A 13963-nucleotide genomic window follows, 5' to 3' on the forward strand; every position below is an offset into this window, starting at 1 on the left:
GTTGTTTTGTTAACTACACATCCATGGTTAGTCTAAACATAACCATGATTAAGGATTTTGTACCATAAACACAAAACAAAAACTAATGCCTACATATATTTGCAATTTGACGAACTAATATCAAAATACAAAGATTTGAGAGACTAATATCAACATACTAATTATTTAAGGGGTTGCTATCCAAAAAAACCCATGTATGCATTAATATAATTATTAAAGTATATAATTTATGAATAAATGAAATATATGTTTGCTCTTGTTGCAAAAGTTATTCTATAGGTGATGATTTTAAATGAGATCTAGATTCTAATATTGTTCATTCTTAAGCTTTGTTTATCAAATTTCATGATATTTACTTGCTATTGAGATTCATTTTATTTGACCAAAAATTTGAAGTTCTAGTGTTCTTTTTGTAAATTAATGATACTTCAAGGGTCTTTTTGAAGTTTCATCGACATTTCTTTCATAAATTTTTTAAGGTTCTAGTATGATATTAATTTAGAGATTTTTTTGTAAAATTTTACATGTTTGTAATTTGCATTTTTTTACAAATTTTGTAAAATCTAGGTTTTTATAAATTTTGTAAAATCTAGGATTATTCTGCCAAATTTTTAATATTTTAAAGTCTTTTGAGTTTTGGTAAGCATTGTGAAATTTTTAACAAAATATACAATTATGATATTCTTTTGGTTATTTCTACAAATTTTGTGAGTTAGTTTTTTTGTTGCAAAATCTTCAAATTATAAAAGTCCTTTGGGATCTTCTATGCTTGGGTGAGTTCTATAAATTTTGAATATTTTCTATGTTAATGACACATAATTACTATTTATCTCCTCGAGTGTGAATATAATTTTGGAGGTTAGAATATTCCATGATATGATATAATTATTTTTTATCTTTATTGATAATAATATTTTATTACATTTTATACTCTCATTATCTATTTTATTTAAATAAAAATGTCGTTAATAAATGTGTTTTATCTTAATTTACAGGTTAATAAAGAATTAATGAATAAAAGCCCAAAAGCATCAAACTCCCTAATTTTTTACTATTTATTGAAGCCTAAATATGAAGATAAAAGAAAGCCAAAGAAAGCTCAATGATCCATAAAGAAATTGGGTCAAGAAATCACAAAAAATCAAATTTGTTGCAAACCAATTGGTCGGCCAACTGATTGATTTGCAACAGAAACTATATTATAACTGAGATTTAATACTTGATCTGCACGTAATATCTAAGGGTTCTCATTCATTGTTGTAGGCTATAAATAGTGGTAAAGGTAAGGGGTTTGAGTGTGAAATTTTTTATAACAACTCTATTTAGAGAGGAGGGTTACTCTTAATTGAGAAGTCCTTTCAAAATTATAACTTTGTTACAATTAACAAAAGAATTTTTTTCTACTTGATGCGGCATAAACATGTACCAAAAAGGTTGCAAGTGCACAACCGTGTCAAGTTATAGTATAAAGATATCGATCCCACGAGGAAGGTGTTTTGTAGGAGAAAATATAAAATTGGTTCTTATTTTGTGTGCGTGACAAATAGGAGTGATGAGTGAATGTGATTATGAAGAGATTGAGATAGTGAAAATGATGTATAAATAGGTGCAAAGTGTAAGTGAGAGTGGATTTAAAAAAGAATGAGTATGATCAATAAGGTGAGAAGGAAAAATGAATAAAATCAAAAAAATCAAGAATGAAAAACAAAATTCTAAAATAAAAGAAAATACAAGAAATTAAAGATGATGGATTCAATTATAGATATGAGTAATCTAAAATTGAACCCACTTCTTAGAAAATGGTGATTCCCTAGAGGGTTCTAGCCTAAAGGCGAATCAAACAAAATAAAAATAAATAAAAAGAAAAACTAAACCCAAGAGGGTTCTAGCCTCAAGGTGAATAAGAAATTAAAATCTAACTACAAAATAAATTACAAAATCTAAACTACAAAATAAAATTATAAGAATTAAATGCAAGAAAATAAATCTATTCTATAAGTATGAAATAAATCTAAGGTAAGAGGGTTCTAGCCTCTTGGCTATTTAACAAGAAAATAAAATCTAAACTACAAGCATAGAAATAAATCTACACTAATAAGCAATAAAAAGGAAATAAAAGAGAAATGCAAACCTTCAAATAATTCTTCATCTTCATCTTCATCTTCATCATCCAACAAAGAGAAGAAGAGAAAAATTTAAAGTGGTGAAAAAATTATTATTATTAATTGTAACAAAAGTTACAATTTTGGAAGGCCTTCTCAATTAAGAGTAGTCCTCCTCTCCAAAAGGAGTTACAAAAATTTTCACACCCTTAACCCCTCACTCTCTACCCCTATTTATAGTAATCATCAATGAATATGAGCTATTGGATTTGTCTTGAGCCCCAAGCAACAATCTCCACCTTTGAATTTGCTTTTTGTTCTTCTCTAGCCCAACATAGAAGGCCCAATTAATTTTCAAAATTAAATGAAAATCAAGTTCTCAGTAGGTCCATTTCATTTACCTAACCAAGTCCGGCCCATTTCAAACATTGATTTTCTTGTAAAAAAAAACCAAGCCAAAGTCCAGCCCATTATAGCTTCATTTGTTTTCGGCCCATGTAAAAAACTAATTTTCAAAGTTAACATTCAAGTCCAGCAGCAGCAAGTCCGGCCCCATTTGTGATTAAAATTCAAATCTGCAGTCCGGCCCAAATGATCTGCAGCAACGAAAAACAAGCCGGCCTCCAAATCTTTTTCTTCAGTCCTTGAGTCTTGAAACAAATCCGGCCCACTTGCATTTGAGTCCAGCAATCCGGTCCACTTGCATTTGAGTCTAGCAGTCCGGTCCTTATGCAAATGTGCAGCACTTCAGCTTCGGTCCAATGGAGATCCAAATGACAGCTTTGGTCCATTCTCCATTAAATTGATTTTTAATTCCCAATTAGCCAAGTCCGGTCCATCATGAAAATGCAGCAGTCCAGCAAATTCGGTCCAATGAATTATTTTGGTTTTGAAAATCAAAAGCCAGTCCACATTTCATCAAAAGTCCGGTCCACATTTCATTTGCAAATAAGTCCGGTCATAAATTTGTAACTTTATTAACTTTAGCAAATAAGTCCACATTGCAACTAAAATCAACTCTTCCCTTGGTGTAATCTTTCTTGATGGGCTTGGGCGTTCAAAAATTCAAAAATTCAAAAATTCATTTGTGAAAAAAGAAGAAGCTGTCATGGATATGTTGGGTTGTTTGGGCTTTTGAGCTTTTAAAATTCAAGTATTTCATTTGGCTTCTCGAATTTCTCTTTATTTCTTTATTTACTCAAGGGTCTTTGTTGAGAGATGAGATTTTTTGGATTTAATCTTCATTAACCTGTAATTAAAGATAAAAACAATTATTAGTGATATATTTATTCATATAAAATAGATAATAATGGTAGAAAATTGTAATAAAATATGATTATCACTACTCTTCATAATTTTTTTTTCTCTTTGTTTGATGAAGGAGATGAAGATAAAGATAAAGATGAAGATGAATGTTTACTTTCAAGAGGCTAGAACCCTCTTGCAATGTAAAATTTTCTTTATTTTTTAAATTTTTTGTAATTTTTTCTTTTCTTATTTTAGATACTCAGGAGGCTAGAACCCTCTTGTTTTAGATTTATTTTGATACTTTGTAAAGTAGATTTACTTTTATGTCTTTATTTTTGCATTATTTTATAGTATAGATTTATTTTCTTTCATAATTTAGATTTTATTTTCTTGCATTATTTTCAAGAGGCTAGAACCCACGTAGTAACTAGTTTTTATTCATTATTTTTCCTTTATTATCTAAGAGGATAGAACCCTCTTGAGAATTAGTTTTTATTTTTATTCTTTTTCTTTTATTCTCTAAAAGGCTAGAATCCTTTTGGGAATTAGTTTTTATTTTCATTCTCTTTCTTTTATTCTCTTTGGTATAGATTTTATTTTTATTTTTATTTTTAAAAATATGAAACTAGTTTTCATAGGAATTCTAGAATTGTATGAAAGTAATTTGATTTTATAATTTGTGAATTACTCTTTTATACTTAAAATGATCATGTTTAGGGTAATCAACTAGAGAACTAATTGGTAGAAGAAGAATTTAATAATCCATGTTTATCTTGAGTGATTTGATAGGTTATGCTTATAAATTCTAGAATTAATATCTAGTTGTTATTCTTTTCATGAATGTTAATTTTACTTAGATAATAATTTAATATGTTATGCTTTCCTTAAATGGTTTGATAGTCTATGCTTAATAAATTTAAAGTAAAATTTAATAAAAAGAGAATAGTTCATAATCTATAAAAAAAATTGGCTGGTGGATTTAATTCTAGATTCCTCATATCTCTAATTAAATCCTCCATATTTTACTTTCTTTATTTTCCTCTTTATTATTGATTTTTTATTTGTTTTTTGATTTTATTTTTCTTTATTTTCTGCATCTTTCTTCCTCCCCTCTCAATCTAGTTTTGTTTATTTACATGTTATCACATCCACTCTCTTTATCTCTCCACAACCACTTTCATCACTCCTAAATTATCATACACACAACCTAGAAAATTAAATTTGATTATTTTCTATAACACCTTCCTCGTGGGATCAGCATTTTTCTATACTATAACTTGATGGTTGTGCACTTGCAACTTAGGTATCTATTTTTTACCCTATCATTTATATTTAAATATAAAGAAAGAATGGTAAGATAAAGAGTTCTATTTTTTACTTGTTAGGTACCAAATTTAAATCTTTAGATGCTTGTAATTTTAAATCTTTATATGTTTTCTCTATTCGATAAATTTTTTAAAGTCTAAGATTTTATATTCTATAATTTTTATTAAATAACTTTATATGTATCGTTTTAAGATATTTCAATTAATTACAACATGATCACAATGAGATCATATTTTTTGCCGCAAAATTTTCAATATTGTGAAGTCTTTTCAATTTTGGCGCCAAAATGTTTTCTAACATACTTAGATCAAATATTATAATTATTTTAAAAATTCCTAACATACTTAAACCTACAACTTAAAATAATTTGTAATATCCTTATTTGGGATTTAGTGAGAATTCTTTATAATACTTAAATCTATAATTTTATATAAATTATAATATACTTAGATCATAATTTTATATAAATTATAACATACTTAGATATATAACTATATATAAATTTTAACATACTTAAATCAAAGCTGAGATAATATACGTATTAATTAGGATAGGCTAATTTTTTTTAAGATTATACCTATTAATTTCAATTAATTAGGATCATTATAATAATGTAATATCTAAAAGGTTCAAGGGTAATTTAGGATAGAATAATTGAATATTATGCCTATTAATTTAAATTAATTAGGATAAAATTAAAAATATAATAATATCTATAAGGGTCAAGGGTATTTTTATCCACGGAATTTTTTTGCCAAACTCCATATTAATTATGATAGGATAGAATAATTGAAGCTTCTACCTATTAATGTAAATTAATTCGGATAAGATTACATTATAATAATGTAACATCTAAATGGTTCAAGGATGTTTTTAGGATAGAATAATTAAAGCTTATGCCTATTAATTTAAATTAATTAGGAGAAGATTATATTATAGTAATGTAATATTTATAAAGGTCAATGATATTTTTGTTCATGAAAAGTTTTTCCCAAACTCCCATTTTTGAAGGGAGTATATATATATGATATATGATATGATATTATGAGGGTCTGGTTTTCTTAGCTATAACCTGCATATTTAAATTCCCATGTAACCCTATAGGCAATATTCGTAATTAGCAAGACACAATAATAAACTTTAGGTATGGAACACATGTCATAATTAATATTGAGTAGGGGCTCCAAATATGGATAGATAACGCAAAATCTTTTCAAATCTTATATTTTTCCGTGCTTAAGAGTGGTGTTAGGGGCACACCCCCTACCACACCACCAACCACACCCCCTCTCCCATTGCTACAGTAAACCGGGCCCCACATGAGATTTTAAAAATTTTAAAATCCCATGTGGGGCTCGGTTTACTGTAGCGATGAGAGAGGGGGGTGTGGTTGGTGGTGTGCCCCTAACATTATTTATGTTATAAAGCATCTCAAACTGTGGCTAAACTGAGTACGTCTCTCTTTTCTCTAGCTTTCACACACAAAAAACTCTCAATTCTTCTCATGTTAATTAATTTTTTGCTATTGTTATTATTTTTTTCCTTTTCTTTTTTAGGTTTTTAGTGGATTTGGTATATGAGTTTTGATTTATGTGGACCGATTCTAGATTTTTTTGGCGTTCATGAGTGTGCCTTGATATTTTATTGTACTGTATTCTTTGATTAGTCTTTTTTTGAACAAGAGGGCCGGCCAAGAGAAATTTTGTAACAGGCAAGGAGGACAATGTGGTTGAAACTCTCTACGAGTAATTAGCTTAACTCATTGTCTCAAATTAGTGTTGGTCAATTTATGTTTAATTTCTTTTTTAATTTAAAATTTTGCAAGTTCATTAGGCCAGAGATTGTTCTATTCTAATATGTCGGATTAAACAGACCAAGGGATTTAGAGATGAACCTCCATGGCCTACTTTATAGTTCACAGTAGTGGGGGCGTGACTGAACTTTTATGACAGAGCTTGGTTTTCTATGTGTATATCTTTATTTTGTTTTATTTTAGTAGTTTGTTAAAAAAAATTGTCCTTTTGACATTGTGAATGTTCTTAGATTAGTCAGGGAATAATTTTAGTATCTCGAAATATTTCTTGATAAAATTAGTTAGATACCTCTAATCTGTGTTGTTATTTGTATCTTAAACTTTAGAGGATGAAAGTCGATGTGGACTTTCTAAGATCATTATCACCAAATTTCCTATCTTCTTTACCATTATCATATCCCTCCATTGTGATTGCTCTCTCTTGCTATCATGCTATAAATTTCTTCCTTAACACTTTTTTAACATCTACCATAAAATAATTTATTTATTTTTATTGATAAACTATTTAAAGAAAAATAAAAAATAAAAACAAGAAGGGCATTTTCACACACGCAAAAAAATTGTCTACTTAATTTTTACATAGCTTTGAGCACTCGCAATTTCTAGATGTGGTTCACAATTATACTCTAGGATTCATTATGAATCAATATCGTTTTATTTTCTTATTCAATTAGACTCTAGGATTTATGTAGACATAATAACTCTCCATTCTTATTTTTCTTTCTCCTTATTATGTTGTTTTAATGTCAAAAGAAAAATTTACTGGTAAGAGGTATATCACAACAAAAAGAATCGTCTGAGATTTCTTTAATAAAATCGTAGTATTAATAATTAAGATCATCTTTTATTAAAGATGTAACAAAGGGAAATTTTCATGGCATCGCACAAGTATAGCGCTAGTTCTTACTAAATCAAAGAAGCAATTCTTTGATGATTATTTGAATACTAAGATTATATTCATATCGTGGTTTGTTAAATTTTATTTTCTGTCAGCAAAAGCTATCGATTAGGATTGAATTATGAAAGGTCCCAATAAATTTCACAAAACTCTAAGGAGTTTGGCCCATTTAAGATAACCTCCAAAATTTTAAAAATACTTGAAAACATTTTGAAGAAGTGACATTTTCAAACTTTTTGGAAGTTCCCTCAGGGGGGGTTAGTCATCTAGAACTTAAAACTGGAACTGAGATAATTTGTGGGATAAATTTTTAAGGTGTTAGTCACATAAAACTAGGAAATAGGATATTTTTTTATAGTGTTAGTCAAGTAGAACTTTTGTAGAACTAGAACTGTATTATTTTTTTGGTGCGTTAGTCAAGTAGAATTCTACTAGAATTAGAATTGGGATAATTGGTCATAATTATCCCACAAATTATACTACCTATATATATAACCATAAGTTCTCCTCTCTCAAATTATCCCACACATTAAAAAGAATACAATTGGGAAAAAAAAGTGAAACGCCGCCTCCCTCCCTCTTGGTTAGTTTCTCCGCCTAGAAAATTTCTCTGCCATGAAGTCAATCATCCGTTCATTTTTCTGTCTTTACTTTGTTTTTGTGATGATTAGATCTTTTATTATTATCTTCAAGATGTATTACTTTATTGATAGCTTTTTGACGTTAAATTACTTTATTATTATTTGTTTGATCTAAGTTTTCTCTCCACAACAGTGGTTTAGGTTAAGAATATAGTGTTGGTGGGTTAGTGCTAAAGATATGCGGGCTATTTATGTTTTTTTTATAAGTTAGAAAGCAACTTTGCGATCACATTGATGATTAGATGTTGAATGGTTAATGGTGATATCTATTATCTATTATTATTAAATCGACTCAGTAAATTGATTGGGATATTTATAGTTCATCTGTCGATCATCTGTTTAGCGGCCATGGATGATTCCTGTGTACATTTCATTTATTTGCTGATTTGGTTTCAGCGATCATGATGAGATTGGTCCAAAGGGTTAATGGCTGAAAAATGCTTATTTTTCTTTCTTTATGATGTTATGAGATTTGAACTTCGACATTTATGATCCTCCGCTAGAAGCTCCACGAAATGTTCCTGATGCAGACGATGACTCCGATAAAGAAGACGAGTTACAGACTCAACGAGCAGCTGTAGGAGCTTGGAGAAATTCTATGGCAGATGCCATGTGGGATGATAGAAGCCATGTGGGATGATGGAAGTCGAGTCACTCTAGGGATTTAGATTTTTATTTATTTGTAAATTATTTTATTATTTGAGATGAATAGTGATGCTTTATTGCATTATATTTTATAGTTATTACTAGAATTTGCTTATCAATATTATATTATTTTTAATATACAATTATTGACAATAGTAATTTATACCCACCATTACCCCCACCAAATTATCCTACCAAATTATGCAACTTCATAATATTATCCATCATTATCCCACCAAATTATCCTACCAAATTATCCCACTTTAAGAATTATCCATCATTGTTTCACTAAATTATCCCAGTGTCAAAATATTATCCTACTTTACCAATTATCCCAGTTCTACTTAAAAAGTTCTAGGTGACTAACCCCCCCTCAAAGTGAACCGTTCTTAGTATTTTTGGGAAACTCACCCTAATATCACTTATATTCTTCGTGAAAGAGTGGAATAAATCTCTACAAAGTTATTTAGTACTATAGCCTCAAAGTGATCATATATACTATGCTTCTTATCTCATTTCTTCAATTTGGTTTTAGCAGTAACATCATTATTATCCCATCAAAATACTTTAATTTAAAATTTATGCTATTCGCTAACCATATCAAGTCAAATTGAAAACTTCCATTCTTTCATAAATAAATCATTTACCTCTCTAATTTTTGTTAAAAAAAATTAGGCCTACTAAGCCCATGTAACACCTGCCACTAAATTGGGCTCAACGGGACCACAAAAATGGAACTCTTTCTACTATTTAGGAAAGTGCGTCCAAATTGTGACTCGGAAAAAAAAAGAAAAAGAAAAAGAAAAGAAAAATTAACAAAAAGTACCTTTTAACTCGGGATCACACCACTTCCGGCGAGCGCGAGCCTCCTCTTCGTCCCTTTGTCATCGCCGATCTTGACCGTGTGAGCTCCGTTTTTCTCTTTCTAGGGTTTTGAGCTGAATCCATATCTTTAGCCACCGAGCATTTGTATTTATTGAAGAGTAACTCGAATCAAAATTTGCATTTGTCTTCGAAGCTTGTGCCGCAGTCTGAGGTTCAAATGATTCCATCGCCAGAATAATTGCGTTTAAAGGCTTCGTTTAATTTATGCTATTAAATCATTATGGAGATTTTAATTTGTACAATTTTTTGGATTTCCTACATTTACAAGATCCTTACTTGTTCTAGGTAATTGGTCTGAAGCAGCATATTGGGATTCAAATGAGAAAGAAAGTTGTAAAGTACATGATTTTATTGTAAAAGAAAACCTTTGGCAATCTTTGAGATATTGTAGATGGTGATCTCAAAGAGAGGCAAGTATCGGGGCTGACATGAACTCACCTCAGTTCAACATAGGCAAAGGAAGTGGATACAAGTTTTGGTGAATTACATTGTCATTTCCATGTCATGATTTATTCCTAATTTCTGAACCCATATTGTGGAAATTAGATTTATAGGTGAAATAACTATTTTCCGATTATTCTGTAACTTGACACCAACTAGGCCAATGGCACAAGTCTCTTGCAATTCAAGAAGCAAAATATATAATCTTTCTTTCCTGAGTTATTTGATCTTGAGTTATTTCACTCTCATCAACTGATTACCCTGTAGTACTAGTCTCTTTCACTAATTCCTTAATTAGTGATTTGTGTATATAAATTTGGAAATAGGTCAATAATAGTACTAGTCTCTTTCACTAATTCCTTAATTAGTGATTTGTGTATATAAATTTGGAAATAGGTCAATAAACTTAGATAATAGAGGTCATATAAGTGATTTGTGTATATAAATTTGGAAATAGGTCAATAAACTTAGATAATAGAGGTCATATATCACATGGGAAATTCTTCAATAACGCGAACAGAGTCTATTGTCAGTGGATGAATGAGCTATCCACTGGGATGCCCCTTAAATAACATATACTTCTCAGTTGGTTTCTGATTCGTGCAGTGATTATCTCCTGGTACTACAATTGCTACCGTTAGCGCGAGGCAAATTGCACACAATGGTTATGAAAACTTTTATAGCGAACTTGTTGCCTTTTTATTGCAGACAAAATAGTGTCAATTTCTTTGTTGTTGCATCTTCGAGTTCTGAAACCAAATCCTTAACTTTGTAACTGCTTCAAAAACTTGCATCAGCTTTGTATTAGTATGTTAGGAGACTTAACGGAATGTGTTGTTCTTCAAGTATTTAATATCATTTATATTTATGTTGCACGCTATGTTTAATGTTGATTTTTGGTTTGCAGTATATTATGTTGTTAGCAATGTATTCTAAATCTAATAATAATCCATTTGAGATACAAAATCACAGGACATGAAACTAAGACAAATTTGGGAAATGCATGATGGTTTGAAATTCAAACCAATAATTGACCATCCACTGACTTAAATACCAAAGCAAAGGATAAGTCGTTTTTGGCTAACTGTATACAAATTTTAGAAATGTTTTCTTCTTGTATAAAAAATGACTGTGAGACCATAGTTCAAATTTATTTTGAATTCTGAATTGGAATCTCAGTGAGAGTTTGAAATTCACGATGGCTTCTGTTTGATTATAAAACTTACCGAGTTGGTAATATGATTTGTCCTGCCTAATTCTCCCTCTTACATCGGCACCACATCCAAAATTGTCACGAAAGAAGGAAAACTTGAAAAACAAAAAAAGAAAAATGATTAATCTGCACTCTTGCTACATTTTGGTGTAGTATTTATAAATATCTTTTAAAGCTTCTTACCATTAGTTCATTTAATACTAGAATATGTTATGTGATACTTGAACGCAAAGATGCGACTCATATGATGTTTCTTCATGAGTCTTTAACTTTATAACTGTAACAGAAGAGCTATGTGAAAATGCTTGCTCTATCTTTTGTATATGTCCTTTGTGCATTCCACTGCTTATAACTCCATATTTTAATTTATTTTCAGAAAATTAATGGCGAGTACTGCATGCTTTGTCATTGTCAGTAGGAATGATATTCCTATTTATGAAGCTGAACTGGGGTTATACTTTCTGTTCCTTGACTGATCATCTGCATGGAATTTCTTTTATATTTACTTTGATTATGTGGAAAAAATCTGTGTACAGTCAGTGTCTGAGATTTTTTTTCATTTACTCCTATTATTTTAATTAGTCATTTTGTTATGAAAAATTCAAATGTATATTTTTGCTTATTTTCCATACGGTGGTGCTTAACTGCGCTTTGAATGAGCTAACAGATTTTGCAACTTCATCTCTTTGATTTTCATAAGCCATTTATGGCCTTGCTGTTGCAACTAGGAACCTGTTTTGTGCTTGTCAATATTGTACTGTTGTTATCTGTTGTTGTGAGGAGTTGAAGAGCCTGCTCACACTAATGATCATTTTCCTCATTACCTTGTTCATCAAAGCCGATTCCCCAAGACTATCATTTCTGTTGGGTCCGCATTTTGTTTTTCCCTTATGTATTTATTATTTTGACTTCTTGCACAATTCTTCTCTGCTTGAAGTGTTTCACTTTTTTTCCTTGGATTTTGTTGACATAAAAATGTTTAATTGCCTTGTAATATTCACAGGACATAACTAGAAATGTGCTCATTCTTCTATAAGTATTAAATGTCTCTAGAATAAATAAAGCTTGATATACTTCTAATGTCCAAAGAGTTTCTGAATATTGGTGGACCTCAAATAGTTTTGGACACAATTGTGAACTACATTACAAATATTTTTTGCACTCATATGACAGAAAGAAGAAGTTGCTCATGAACATCAATTTATATCACATGCTGCCTTGGATATTGTCCTGGACCGGGCCTGGACAAATAGTGCTATGTGAGTTTCTGGTTTATTTGGTTGATTCATGTAACGAAACAGAGACAATTAAGTCAAGACATTGTTGCGAAACTTTTGTTGTTGTTTTTGTATCTTTTGGTACCATGATTTTGTTGTATTCTCTGAGTGAAGACATGTTCGTGCAGGTTCTTGAAGGCAATTGACAGGTTCAATGATCTGGTGGTGTCTGTTTATGTCACTGCTGGTCATATCCTAATAAATCTATATTTTCCCACTTGATAGTTCCTGTAGGTTATTTCCTGAAGTTTATGAAGAGTCTAGGTTATGTATATGTTTATTCTTATATCCTTGCAGAATGTATGAGAGTGACAGTCGAATTCAAGTTTGTTCTGAAGTGATGTTGCTAATTATGATACATGCTGTGTAAAAGATCCTCCAACTGAACGAATGCATGCCCTCACACAAATACAAGAAAGTATTGATGTTTACACAGACCCTAAACAAATAGAGAGTTCTGTCGAAATTGTCTCTTTATACTATACTTCGTAGATGACTCATATTCTTTTGATAGTCTCCACATTAAGAGTATTTTGTAGTTCTAAAAGGTGTAATTGTACTATCCAAAATGCAATATATAGTTTCAGCAATCTTTTGTTTTCTTTGACCTACCATGCCATACACACTAGATTGATGCTGCTTCATGATCTGCGTAATGATCTTTTGTTTTCTTTGACCTACCATGCCATACACACTAGATTGATGCTGCTTCATGATCTGCGTAATGAGGATGGAATAAAAAGCTTCTTCCAAGAGGTTCATGAACTTTATATATGTTTTCGCCAAAAGTCGAATTTGTTGTCGAATTCATTATATCTTCAGTCGATTACAATAAATTCAAAGAAAACAGCCTTTTTATAAGACTCTTTTACACAACAAAAAGAAAATTACAACTCCTGAGAAAATAAACGCAGGATCGTTGTTTGGATCACTGCTTTCGTGGGATCTTTGCCTGTGCCGGGAGCGCTTTGACTCGTGGACCACCAAATCACAGATTCTGATTGAACCGTGAGGGGTTTATGATTCTGACTTCGTTTATCGAAGTGAGAAATTGAAACGATATCTTATCGAAGTAAGATAGTCGTTCTTCTTAAAATCAAGTCGAAGCTTAATTTCAAGGCGTTGCAAGAAAAGAACTCAAATCTGCTCTCTCTCTCTGCTCTGGATTGCTCTGAAGTACTCACAATGATCAGCCTTGGATCTCTGCTGGAAGCCCCCTGTGAAAATGGCCTTCGGGGGATATTTATAACCCTCTGGATGAACAGTGCTCGCGAGACAGCATTTGCTGTCTCGGCGGGCGAGACAGTGTTTGCTGTCTCGCGCGAGACAGTAAATTTGCTGTCTCGCCCAGCGAGACAGTAAAATACTGTCTACACCACATGCAGTTTTCGTTTTAACTGCCTTCCCACGTTTCAAACTCCGTTATTTTGGCAGTTATCCACGTGATTCTCGCCCACGACGTTTCCCACGTTCT

At 30.9% G+C, this 13963-nt stretch overlaps 1 long non-coding RNA gene across 1 annotated transcript; it reads left to right on the plus strand.

Annotated features, from left to right (window-relative positions):
- LOC109837039 lies at window positions 10333-13092 on the plus strand. Its single transcript, XR_002246159.1, has 3 exons — window positions 10333-10395; window positions 10457-12471; window positions 12618-13092. It is a non-coding gene; the product is annotated as an uncharacterized LOC109837039 (long non-coding RNA).

This window comes from Asparagus officinalis, chromosome 4 (assembly GCF_001876935.1).
Source record: "Asparagus officinalis chromosome 4, Aspof.V1, whole genome shotgun sequence".
NCBI lineage: Eukaryota > Viridiplantae > Streptophyta > Magnoliopsida > Asparagales > Asparagaceae > Asparagus > Asparagus officinalis.